The sequence below is a fragment of the Marmota marmota genome, unplaced genomic scaffold, assembly GCF_001458135.2.
Source record: "Marmota marmota marmota unplaced genomic scaffold, marMar, whole genome shotgun sequence".
In the NCBI taxonomy this organism is placed as follows: Eukaryota; Metazoa; Chordata; class Mammalia; order Rodentia; family Sciuridae; genus Marmota; species Marmota marmota.
Window position 1 is genome coordinate 2,112,541 of NW_026000250.1, and position 13,628 is coordinate 2,126,168.

A 13,628-nucleotide genomic window follows, 5' to 3' on the forward strand; every position below is an offset into this window, starting at 1 on the left:
GAGGTAAGATTAGGAAGTTACTGCTCGCTGCCCTGGGAAAAAGGCAGAATGCGTGCTGGTGGCACACTCGCGTGCGGGACGAGCTGCTGGGAAAAATGCGCCGCTTTCAGGGAACATGCTTTCAGGAGCAAAAAACGAGGACATTCATTGCTCCCTCAGTCCTCCGCTCATTGCTCTCTTAGTCATCCCTTTAAGTTTCACTCATTGACATTATCTTACAGAAGTTTGATTTTTTTCTGTTTTGTGTGCTTTTCTCAAGATCCCCCTGCTCGCCCTGACTCCATATAGAGAACAAGCACCATTTTCTCATACAAAGGATACTTAAGGCAGAATAGTGGAAGTAGGGGCAGAAGCCAGGCAAAGACGCAGTTTGAACCTACAGGCTATTTTTGCGTATATTGTATTCAATTGTTAGCGGTGTCTGTACCTTGGTTGCCTTTCCAGATTCATTGTCTGGAGGTGAAAAAGAGGGATTTGAGGGAGAGATCTGCGTTTGGCTACCCCAGAGGGCAAGTAAGAGTGAGCTTATGCAGGTATGTTGCCTGAGGGATGCTTTGGTGGGGGTCTGGTCGCTTCGCTGCTGGGGACGAGGAATCATCACAGGTGTGGACAGCGCGTTTTCAAGGTAGTAAAGGATGCAAGAGAGTTAGGAACCCAGCCCAGAGCTTCAAGGCTGGTGCTTGCCGCACACTTTCGCTGCCTAGTGGGCGACACCAGGGCGGGCATCAGGGTGCCAGTTTTCCCAAGACCATAAGAGCGACTAGGGACAATGTTTATGGATTATGGATCAGATGTGTGGTGAGTATCAAGAATCAAGGGCAGCAATATCAAAACCTGCCCAGCTTGTCTGCTCTGATTGTTGTTTCACTATCCAAGTCTTTAAATTGACCCAGAGGCCAGAGAACGATACAGGTGAATTCTCTAAATTACCTTCTCCAAAGGTGTTGAGTTTGGGGGGAATAATTCATCTTCTGTGTTTAACCTGTAGAAAAACTTAATTTTTTTCTGGTGCTGTGCTTCGATTTTGAAAGGAGACTTTCTTTCCAGAAATAAAAGGAGAAAAAAGTAGACTGTTTTCTGCACCTCGAGCACAGGATCCATTTTTAAAATTTATTGCTTAGTGAATGGAATGAGAAATAACATCTTCATAGGGATAGAATATCAAGAAGGAAATATTTTTCTAATTATTATGAGTTGATTTTCTCTAAGAGCTTTTTCACAGAAAGTTTTTTTAATTGAAGGGAAAATCTTTATGACTTTTCCCCCAGCATGTTCCTCTCCATATTCTTAACTGCCTTCCTTCCAATTTCTGATATTTTTAAAGGCTAAAATCTTGGTTTAAATTTTCCTCACATCACTTTTTTTTTTTCTGCAGCATTATTTTTTACACCTAAAACCACCACAGGGAGAAACATCAGCACTGCAGTTCTGTGCAGTCTGCATGAAGGAAAACAAAAGCAAGTATTTGCTTGCACAGGTCTAGGGAGACACTTTAACATTACATTTTATTCCCCTTTGAACTCTACCTCTATTATTCATAATATCTAGTACATGCATTGCCTTCTTCTTGGGAGCAAAGAAATGTCTGGGTGATGAAATAAGAAGCTGTCAAATGGTTGCTGCTCTGACTATTGGGATTTGCACAGCTAGATGAGACTCTGTCATAGGGGATGGCAGATACTCAAAGAAAATAAAATCAGTGATCTAGCCCAGTGTGGCAAAGCCACACCATGATTACTTTAAGAGTTCTACTAATTATTCACAACACCCACTTTAGACCCCAATGAGTAGATTTCTTAGGATTTTCATCCCAATCTGGGGCAAGGGCAGAGAACTATTCAGTGGATGTTCTGAAGAATTTGAAGTTATAATCATGACAGAATTATGTTCATATGACATTTGCTGAAACTGAAGCGCTCATAGTGTTTGGGAAATTTGCACAAAAATGTGGAGCTAAATAGTACAGACTTTTCATTTCTATTCAGACTGTATAAATCCTAAATGCAACTACAGGGACCTTGATAATCTGGATTCCTCAGTAGCCTAGACTATAACCTTTAGTATTAAGTGTATAGTACAATAAAAAAAATAGTTTCTCTAGAGTAGAATCATTATTTATGGGCCAAGGAGATTCTACTAGTTGAACTGAGTAACCTAGAAAATCATTCAAGAAATTTAGTTTGTTGAAAAGACTGACAGAATTCCACATCTGAAAATAATGGAAAAAAAAATCCTATTTTCTCTTCTCTTGTGTTCTGACTGATGGTGGCACCAATGAGCAATGGAATAGCCAAAAGCCAGAACACCTTGCAAAAACTCTTGGCATTATAACTCTAAAAGGACTGATGAAGACTCTGTTCTGCTTACAGAGAGAAGGACTTTACTTTATTGAATGCATTTGTGCACCATCTGCATTATATAAATTGTCCTATTAATTCTTGTAATCATTTTTATGAGGTGGATATTATTAGTTTCATTTTTTAAGCAAATCAGGATGCAGGGACTAGGTAAAATGCCTAAGATTTTATAGCTATATAAATAGATTGGGAAATTCAAACTCATATTATTTCCAGTCCATTTTGCTGTCTCTCAGCATATGGTCATCAGATTGTGTGGTTACATGTTTTCAGGATGTATTTTGCATTAAAAATTGTAATTAGAGAAAAAATACTGTGAGAATCTGTTTTTTTGAGCTACTATAAAATAACTATGATATTTATTGCATTTTGTTTTTTCAATGTGCCAATTTGGAATCTGAACCTTGATTCTGCTATGATCATAAAAGTGAAATTATGGTAATATACATCCCATAAACATGGAAACATGCCTACTCTCTTAGGATTAAGCTAAAAGGCCATTATATGATTATATAATGGATCAAAACAGAGATTTTTACAAACTTATGTGAGTAAGGATGTTTTTTAGGCCTGTAAAAATCGATTAAAACTGAGAAATAATGTGTTAATCTGAAAAAGGATTGATTGTGTACTAGTAAAGGAAGACACAAAGAGAAGAGCATTGGAACTGCTTTTCCATGTACATTTTATCTCTATGGCAAAATCACTTTGAAAATAAGATCGATAAGGCCAATCAAACATTCCATTATTTCAATTGTCCTTACATGGAAACACCTCTTATCAAGCAATCTATATCTGATTGTGATTTACCTACACAGAGAGAATATACCCTTAAGGGAATAGATAACAAGTACATTTTATCCATCATACAACTTTGCATTAAACCAAATTCCTTTAATTTTTGTGCTGTACATAACAACTTGCAGTGTATATTGTGCATAAATTTTGTAATCAGTAGATCATAATCGCTACTGAGAAAGTAGGTAAGACTGGATACAATACTTTCCATATATTTTTTATGTTTTATGTTAAACTATCAATGATAATTATAATTAGTAGAGGCTATAGTACCTAATAGTTAAGAAAAGGACTTTAGACTTTCAGGTCTTCCACTTTCTAGGTGTGTGACTACAGATAAATTGACCTCTAGTTCTTTACTTTCTAATAAGATAATCACTAGACACATGTGGCTATTGAATACATGGAATGTGGCTGACCCCACTTGAGATGCGATGGGAGTATACAATTTACACTTTATTTTGAAGACAGCACATGGACACACACACATATGTTATATATATCATTTATATTGTATATCACCTACATGATGAAATGATAATATTTTCTGTAGGTAATGAAATGAATATATTATTCAAATTAATTTCGTCTGTTTTTTTTAACATTTTAAAGTGTCTGCTGGTGGAGCTGGGGTTGTGGCTCAGTGGCAGAGCACTCGCTTAGCACGTGAGGCACTGAGTTTAATCCTTAGCACCACATAAAAATAAACAAATAAATATCCAACTACAACTAAAAGACAATTTGGTTTAAAAAAAATGTCTGCTGGAAAATTTAAAGCTAACACATTTGGATTGTATTATATACTTTGGGGACAAAGATGTCCTAAAAAGCTTTAGTTTCTTCATCTAAAAATGAGGATAGGGGCTGGGGATGTTGCTCAAGCGGTAATGCGCTTGCCTGGCATGCACAGGATGCTGGGTTAGATCCTCAGCACCCCATAAAAATAAAATAAAGATGTTTGGTCCACCGAAAACTAAAAAAAAAAATATTAAAAATCCTCTCTCTCTCTCTCTCTCTCTAAAAAATAAATGAAAAAATAAAAATGAGAGTAGTGACCTATCCACCTCAAAATGTAAGATAATGTACCTAAAATGCTTAGCACAATGACCAGTATTAAGTTAAAGAGTTGTCACTTTGCAAGACTTATGAAATAAAGCATTATATAAGGTTAAAAGATAATATAAAATTTAACTGGGATAGGGACTGCCTAAACTGAAAATCTTAATTAAGAATTTATTTCTTTGTATCTCAAGTAAAATCATTCTATTTTTCTAAGAGTAAAACCAAACATATATTTGTGGTAAAAAGTATAGGGACGATATTGTGACATACAAAAATGGTAAACGATAAGCAAGTACTTTGAAAGTCAAAAGGACTTTTTTCAATTCCAAGCATCTTTACTAACATTAGTGTGGGTGCTTTTGTATTTAATTGGTAGAAATTTGTAGTGTTGAGGCACTCTAGTCACAATTGAAAGTAAGTCTGAAACTGATACAGGTATAAAAACAGCAAATAAATTTCTGCTGAAACTAAAAATGTAGAGATGGGAGAAAGCTTGGTATTTACAGAGATCTGAACTGTCAGTAGTTTCAACTGCAGTTTTTGTACTTAGCTGATAACCAATGCATAGCTCTCCTGGAGACACTAGAGGGTGCTATTAGTGAAAGCTTAGAAAGATGAATAAAGTCTTCAATATCCTTCCCTCTCTCCACTACTATATATTATAAGAATTTGAAAAGGGCATACCTGTGAAATGACTAACACTTCTCCATTTCCTCCTGGATATGACTTGTAAATTTTCTTTTTAGTTTTTTTCTGGTACTGGTATTAGCTTTAAAACATTACCAAAATAATAAACATTTTAATAAACTTTTTTTTTCAGTTTTTTGTTTTAATTAGTTACACATAACAGTACAATGACCTTGACACATCATACATTTGAATCAGATGGGATATAATTTCTCATTTTTCTGAAAAAAAAGGCATTGTGTTAGTATCTACACCTAAAAAATAAATAATAAACATTTTAAAGTGTCTGCTGGTGGAGCTGGGGTTGTGGCTCAGTGGCAGAGCACTCGCCTAGTGTGTGTTTTTTAGTACAGACTGTTAGAAGTTTGCTATAGTGCTTGAGTGAAAAATTGGGAAAAGTTTGAAATGGCTTTCTGCTTTGAGAAAAACTTAAAAGCTCAAGGAGGGGAGGATGAGATAAAAAAATAAAAGAACCCGAAAAAGGACCTTCCAAGGAGGACGTATTTCTTCAGAAATGCCTGATTACTCAAGCAACTAACTTCTGCAGTTACATAGTGGTGGGGGCAATCATATGGTAATCAAGTCCTATAAGATTCTTTCCCCTCTAGACATGAACAGCTTCACACTTGTAGTAGACAGAAGCTGAAGCCAAGCTTCTTTCATAAGAATTCGGAAATTATGGATGAACTTGGCTAAAATACTGAACTCTGATGAGTGCGATTAAATGTATAAGGGTATATGGTGTTGTCAATAAGTATGTTGTTTTTTAGTACAGGCTGTTACTCCTACTGTACTATCATTTTTTCTCAGATGAGTACTTGCAGACTGTATCAGATGAGGCTTTCCATCTATGTATCTGCCTGCATTTTGGTAGCAGCACATGAGCAGGGGAAATAATTGTCTTTTAAGGAATAGAAAGATCAGAATGCTATTAACAGTTTCTGTCCTTGTTTCCTTAGGGGCAGGCTTTGGCAAGAATTTTCCAGATGTTGCATGGTGAGGTAAAAGGTTCCCAGAGATTTTGATTGTTGAGAAAAGCATAATTTCCTTGTTGTTTTTTAAATATTAGAATGAATTTTTCGATCCTACCAAAATTCTTATCTAGTCATCTCTTTAGGAAAAGTATATCAGACACCGCCCTAAATTTAGAAAACACACAGGCATATGAAAATAATCACATATTTCCAAAACATTAAATAGAGATTGATGAAAATATACACTTTTTTTTCAGGAATCTTGGACTAATCTCATACTATTCAGAGCCTTTCTTACTTTTTAAGCCTGTTTATTTCTAAGATATAACTATGAGCTAAGCCAATTTAACTTTTGTATTGTTTGTGAAATCAGTTCTATTTTCTGATGTATGATAACAAACACACTGTGTAATTTATTGAAATGAAAGAAAACTACTTTAACTTTTTAAAACAATGATGGTTGTGATTTAGTCAGCAAAGTGTTTAATGGATGACTGTTTTGAGCCATATTTCATTGATTGGACTACTGCTGATTAGACCTGCATTTAGATAATAAATGTAGAATTTCTGTTTTTTATTTCAGATTGAACAGTTTTTATTTCATCATCACCAAAACTTAGCTAAATGTCAGTTTCTGTCTTTGGGTAAAATATAAACAGGATTCTTCTCAATTGCCAAAATGCATCTGCTCTCAACTATTCCGTTTAGATTTCCTTTCACATAAGGTAAAGAATACTGACCCATTGTACTTTCCAGTGAAAGGAAAGATAGTTTACATTTTTAATTAATTGTTCTTTCTTGAGTATTTTATAAATAAATTGAAACCACAATTGCAGTTTTGCACACTATTGATCCAATTGGAGTTATCTTTTTTGACAGGCTAGATAGTGAAGGGAAGGGGTTTGAAGCATAGAAGTTTCTCCTTTTAAGGAATAAAAATATTACGCAAAACAGGCAATAAAAATGAAATATTGTATCTAGATCCTTTCTGCTGTGAATATTATTATTACCCTCCATCTTCTCTAGTACAAAGAATCTTTCAAACATCTCCACCTTTCCAACTGATTTTATTTTTGGTACTGGGGATTGAACTCAAGGACACTCAACTACTGAGCCACATCCACAGCACTATTTTTTTTTTCTTTGGAGACAGGGTTTCACTGAGTTGCTTAGCCCATTGCTTCTGCTGAGGCCAGCTTCTGCTGAGGCCTGCCTCACCTTCCCAAGCCACTGAGATTACAGGCGTATGCCACCATGCCCAGCTCCAATTGAACTTTTTAAAACTCAACCTCTTTTTGGTGTTCAGTTTTTCTTGTGGTGACTCCAATAATCTTAAGTTTTACTGTATGTCCAAACCACTTGCCTAGTTTGTACAATCAGTCATCTACCTCAGTTATCTGAGAACACTCTAGTACTCACTGCTAGTGCCATTGGTCAGGTTCTGATACTTAGAACCTTGCTTAGTTTTCACCAATCCTTTTTCCTGTGTCTCTAGGCTTACTATCAGTGAAATATCATCTGTTTCACTGCTGGAAAAGGACAACATTCTTAGCACTGTCTTAATAATAATAAAATATCATGAATTTAACTTTACATTTTATGCTTTACATTCTTGTACCAGTTTTTCTATGTAAATTGCAGAAGTGGATAGGCTATGTTGATAAGCCTTTTGAAATTCATCACAATAAATGATATGTTATTCAAAGAAATTTATTATTTTGAACAGTGCAACTGAATTTCTTTATACCTGCACTTCCACCTCCATCAATTATAAATTATTCTCTAAAAAATACATGTGGATATAACAATCATTTTTATATATTAAATAAAATGTTATAAAATATGAAATTAGTTTTGTCATAGTTGTTAAGTAGCCAGGTTTCAAAAAATCCTGTGAATTATTGAATTTACTACTTTTTTTTTAAAACAAGGATCACTTGGAGAAGAGCTTGAATGGATTTCTGAAAAGGCTATAATATTTTAAAAGCCCATTTACAAGACAAGATGTATGATAACTTAAAGCTTATCAATAACAGACAGTGAAGCATGTATCTTCAAAGTTAGTTAACAATCTTAAGAATTATATACTTATAATGAAAATATTGCAAGCATTAGGCTGAATTTGTCAGCGAATATTATGAACTAACATTTCATGAAGGATTAAGTGTTACTAAAGTCTTTACTAAATTAACTATTGTTTTTAATTTTGTGTCATCCTAGTCTGTTCATCTTCAAAAGTGTCTCTGAGTTAACCATTCATAAAAATAATATAAATTTCTCTGAAATGCAGTGCTTGTTTGTTGAAATTTATAGAGCCATTTGGGCCTGATATGGAATCTACAACTATGAAATTTTCAGATAAACAATATCTTATTGTCAAATTAGATTTGCTGTCCCAAGAAGCTATAAATTATAGTCCAATAAAATCTTAACAAAGTTAACTTAGAGTTCTATTCAACTACTAGGAAAAGAATAACCAGCAATGTAGCTCAGTGACAAAACACATTTATAGCAGTCCAGAGATCCTGGGTTCAATCCCATGTACCACAAATAAACAAAGACCAAAAATCACAAAAGATAATCGTCTGTCTCTAAGGCTTATGTAGGAACCAGTAACCTGGGATCTCATAGAAGGAAGATAAGGAAGAAGAAGATGGAACATTAAAAATAGAAAAAAAAAATTGAAAATTAAGGACCTGAGGAAGGGAAGGCAGTAGGAATTCTTTATTTTTTCTCTCTCTTCTTTTAAACTTCTTTTCTCTCTTTCAACATCACTACCATTAATTTTACAATTTATTGCGTTTCACTTTCTTTTATGTTTTCTCCATGTACTTCAGTATGGTGAAGTGCTCCTTTCTAAGATTTCATCTCACTCTAATCAGAATGGCAGCTATTATGCATACAAACAACAAGTATTGGTGAGGATGTGGGGGAAAATGTACACTCATACACTGCTGGTGGGAATGCAAATTGGTGCAGCCAATATGGAAAGCAGTATGGAGATTTCTTGGATAATCGGGAATGGAACCACCATTTGACCCAGCTATCCCTCTCCTTGGTCTATACCCAAAGGACTTAAAAACAGCATACTACGGGGACACAGCCAATCAATGTTTATAGCAGCACAATTCACAATAGCTAAACTGTGGAACCAATCCAGATGTCCTTCAATAGATGAATGGATAAAAAAATGTGGCATGTACACACAATGGAATATTACTCAGCAATAAAAGAGAATAAAATCATGGGATTTTCAGGTAAATGGATGGAGTTAGAGAAGATAATGCTAAGTGAAGGTATCCAATCCCCCCCAAAAAAAATGCTGAATGTTTTCTTTGATATAAGGAGGCTGATTCATAGCAGGATAGGGAGAGGGAGCATGGGAGGAATAGATGAACTCTGGACAGGGCAGAGGGGTTGGAGGGGAAGGGAGGAGGCATGGGGTTATTAATAATGGTGGAATGTGATGATCATTATTATCCAAAGTACATGTATGAAGACAACAAATTGATATGAATATACTTTGTATACAACCAGAGATATGAAAAACTGTGCTCTATATGTGTAATAAGAATTGTAATGCATTTCGCTGTCATATATATAACAAAATAAATAAATAAATAAAATGAAAAAAAAAAGAGTAGTAGGGTGAGAAGCTAAAGTGATAGCAAAAAAAAAGGAGTTAAAGGTACCATTACCTTCAAAAAAATTTCCAACCTGCAAATTCTAGAAAGACAAGAAAGATGTTAGCAGTTAGACAATGGTGAAAATTTACAAACTCATCTTCAAAGTCTATCCCAAAATTCCTAACTTCTTTCAACTTGCCAGACTCTACTTCAGGTAGTGAAGACTGAGATATGAAGAGGAACTATGAGGGGAGAAGGTAATGATGATGATGGGTGTGTTGTGGTCCAAAAGCTCTATGGGGCAGTAGAGGAACAAATTGGAGTTAGGTTGGATTGATACAGAGGTGGGAAACAGGTTTATGTAGAGGACCTCCTCTGTTTTAATATGTAAATATGTGTTGTAACTTTTCTGTGAGGCATTTGAAGAGTTTATTCAACCATGGAACCCTTTTGAAGTAGTAGGGAAAATGTTGCTAAGCAGTTGTAAAAGTACTATTGACTCTTTAAACTTGGCAGCCCCGTTATGATGAGGTCAACTGTACCCCACATAGCTGTGTCAGGCTATTAACATTCATGTTACACTGAATGTGCTGCGTTCCAAAACAGATCAGATTAAATTTCAAAACCGGGGGTACAAAGAGAAATTTATTGACATGAAAATGAAAGTGAATAAATTGAAGAAATATGTACATTGTAATACATCAGGAGATTTCATTATAACAATCTGTGACATATTATTTTTCCATTCCCAATTTTCCAAGAATTTGTGATATATAACAATCTTAATTTAATAAATTCCTTTTTTGAACTTAACTTTTTATAGTATAGCATGAAGGGAACAGGAATAGTTAACATGTATATTCATTGAGAATCTATAAAGCCTGGATCCAATTTGTCACTCCATGACATTCTATCTGTAGAACATTTGTAAGTTAGTTTTACTCTCTAAATTCCAATTTCAACAGCTATGTAATGAGGAATAAAATTTCTTTGACAATTGTTGTGAAAAATAGTGGTTAATGAACAAAAAATTGCTGATGGAATTTCAACATAAATATTTTAATGTAATTTAACATCCCAAAAACTGAATTTATTAGACATGTAGTCTCTGAAGTTGGAAAAAAGGGAGGAAGAAATTAATAACTATATACTTCAGTTTCTTGTTATTTCACTTATTCATTTATGAACAAATATTGATTGAGGAATATAAATTTGAGGAATTTTCAAAGCATATTAATTCTTTAAATAACCTTTCTATTTATATGTGTTTTATAGTTCTACGTGATAAGTTATATACTGCTGAGTATATCCACATTAATTGACATAGGCAGGGATAAAGGATTGGAAACATCTACTAATTTGAAGAAAATTAAATATCGCTGCTCAGCTCCATAATTTGCATTTCCCCTGAGAAATTATTGCATTATTAAATACATTCCAAGATTAATACTAATGATTAATATTAATGATTTATTTCTCCTTACTTTGAAGATATTGGTTCCAAAACCTCCAATGGTTATTAGGAACCACATATAGTACCAGATAGTTATATCAGGAAAGTTACAACACACATTTATATACTAAAAACAGAGGAAGTCAATAAATGTGTTGTTTACAAAAAATTCTACAAAATAATTTATTTTTTGTTAAATTTAAAAAACCCAGGTATGTATTTATTTATTTATTTTTATTCATTAGTTTTAGGTGGACACAATATCTTTATTTAATTTTTTTTCTTTATTTAATTTAAAAAAAATTTTTTTTAGTTGTAGATGGACACAATAACTTTGTTTTTATTTGTTTATTTTTATGTGGTGCTGAGGATCGAACCCAGGGTCTTGTACATGCAAGGAAAGCACTCTACCACTGAGCTACAACCCCAGCCCCTCTTTATTTAATTTTTATGTGGTGCTAAGGATCAAACCCAGTGCCTCACGCATGCCAGGTAAGCATGCTACCACTTGAGCCACATCCCCAGCCCTAAGCCTCAGGTTTTAAAAACTATGATTCACTCCTATTTGTCAATTTTTGTGTATATATATATATATATATATATATATATATATATATATATATACACACACACACACACACACACACACACACACTTTTATTTACTCTGTTGGAGGAAATATACAGTATCTTTCAAATGAAAGTTAAGTTATAAATTAGTGCCTATAGTAAGTGGGTAATTTAGGCCTACAAAATAACTTTATTTTTAATCCTAAAAAAATTTAGTAGTTTCTGTACACTGCTGGAATATGATTGTAAACCACATCAGAAATAAAATGGAAAATAAAACAAAATCTCCATAAACTTGTGGGAGAGAGTTTAGTCCTTTAATTAAAGCACAGAAATATACAATATGTTACCATATAGAGCTCTGTAAACTACAAGTGGCCTTTATCAATTTGGAAATTATAGAATCTGTTCAAGTTTTGGACTCTTGGTCATAAGACATTTTTTTTTCTCAGACTATCTTCTGTCATGTTTAAAGGATATATAAAATTCCTAAGAAATCAAATGAAATGAAATTTTGTATTGAACATAAAATATAAAACTATCAAATCAATCATGTGAGTTCAGTGATGACAATCCTCTCGGATTAGATTTTTTTCACTTTGAACTGGTAAGTATATTATATTTCACACAAAAGGATCATTAGTCAAACTTCAAAACTTTTTTTTCAAACCAGTTATCAGTTTTGTTATTTTTAAATGACAAGAGATAGAAAGCAATTGCAATGTTTTTCTCCATTCCAGTTGAAGTTCTGTGCTTTTACTTATAATATTCTATGAGTGCAAGATTTTATTGTGTTACTCAAAACAACACACAATTTAAAACATATGAATTGTTAGATTCTGGAATTTTCCATTTCATATTTTCAGATCATATTGTGCTGCAGTTGACTATAGTTAATAGAGCACAGAAAGTGAAACCATGGATAAGGGAAGACTACTATGTGTGTGTGTGTGTATGTGTGTGTGTGTGTGTGTGTGTGTAGATGTACATATAGAGATCTATAGACATATATTAAATGGAATTATAATTATCATAAAATGGAATTATAATTTACAGACCAAATTAAAATGATTGGGATTTGTTTAAGAAAATATAGAATAACTAGACTTTAGAGAGTAATAATAGCCTATGAATATCACACTTGTTTTTATGTTTGTTGTAACACTGCATTTATTTTTTTTTATTTTTTTTTTCAGGGCCCAGGACAAAATTCAGGCCCTTCTGCTCTAGGCAAGCATGATGCCTTGGGGCTAAATCCCCAAACCCAGCCCTGCATTTTTATATTTGAAACAAATGTTAATACTTGTCTTGTCTAAGAAAATGAATAATTTGAAATTTATTAGCTAAAATGGAACATTTTTTTGGTTAAAAGCTGGTTCAATCTTAAGGTTTTTTCCTTTGGGAAAGTGGCTTTAGGAGTAATAAAGGTGTTTAGAGATATAGAAGCATGGCTGAAGAGCTGTTGTTAATAATGATGAACAAATGTACTACCCACATATGCATATGATCCAACTTGCTCCCTTTTTCTTAACATCAGTGATAGGTTTCCTTTATGATCAAAGAATAGACATTCGTTAGAGGCTTGGTTAATGGCAAAGGGCCTAGTGTGGGTGGAAACAAAATATTTTTTTCTCTACACAATTAACTGGCCTAAATGTGACTCAAATCCATGGCCTTGGACTCATTAGTACAATGCTCTAACTAATTAAACTAATGAATCTCAAAATAATGACAAATTCTTTTTGAAAGGAGAAGGTTCTTCTTTAACTTGGCTTGTTAAAACTGATGCAGACTATTAAGCAAGGATGCCAAAAATGTGCTAATAATTTCTGAAATCACAACGACAATAGAGAGAATGTCATTTTTTCTCCCTATTCTTGTTCATAAATGCAGAGAATGTCATAAATTGGTATTCCGTATTCTACTGACCAAGTGTTATTAGTAACAATAAATGTAAAAGCTGATAGGAAAAATTAAAAAAAAAATAAGGAAGACAAATCAGAAATGCAGGATATGGCTAAAATACTATGTGTGCATGTACCCACAAATAATGAGCACTCATGAAATCTAATATATTTTCTCTTGTGACTCATTTGGTGCAG

The 13,628-nt window shown here is 33.7% G+C and overlaps 1 long non-coding RNA gene across 1 annotated transcript in view; it reads left to right on the forward strand.

The window, feature by feature from the left end:
- The window catches only part of LOC125614221, a 14,860-nt gene extending 1,991 nt beyond the window's left edge, over positions 1-12,869 (forward strand). Inside the window, exon 2 of the long non-coding RNA XR_007344824.1 lies at positions 12,723-12,869. This is a non-coding gene — a long non-coding RNA (uncharacterized LOC125614221). The remainder of the gene's footprint in view (positions 1-12,722) is intronic.
- The last annotated feature ends 759 nt before the right edge of the window (positions 12,870-13,628 follow it).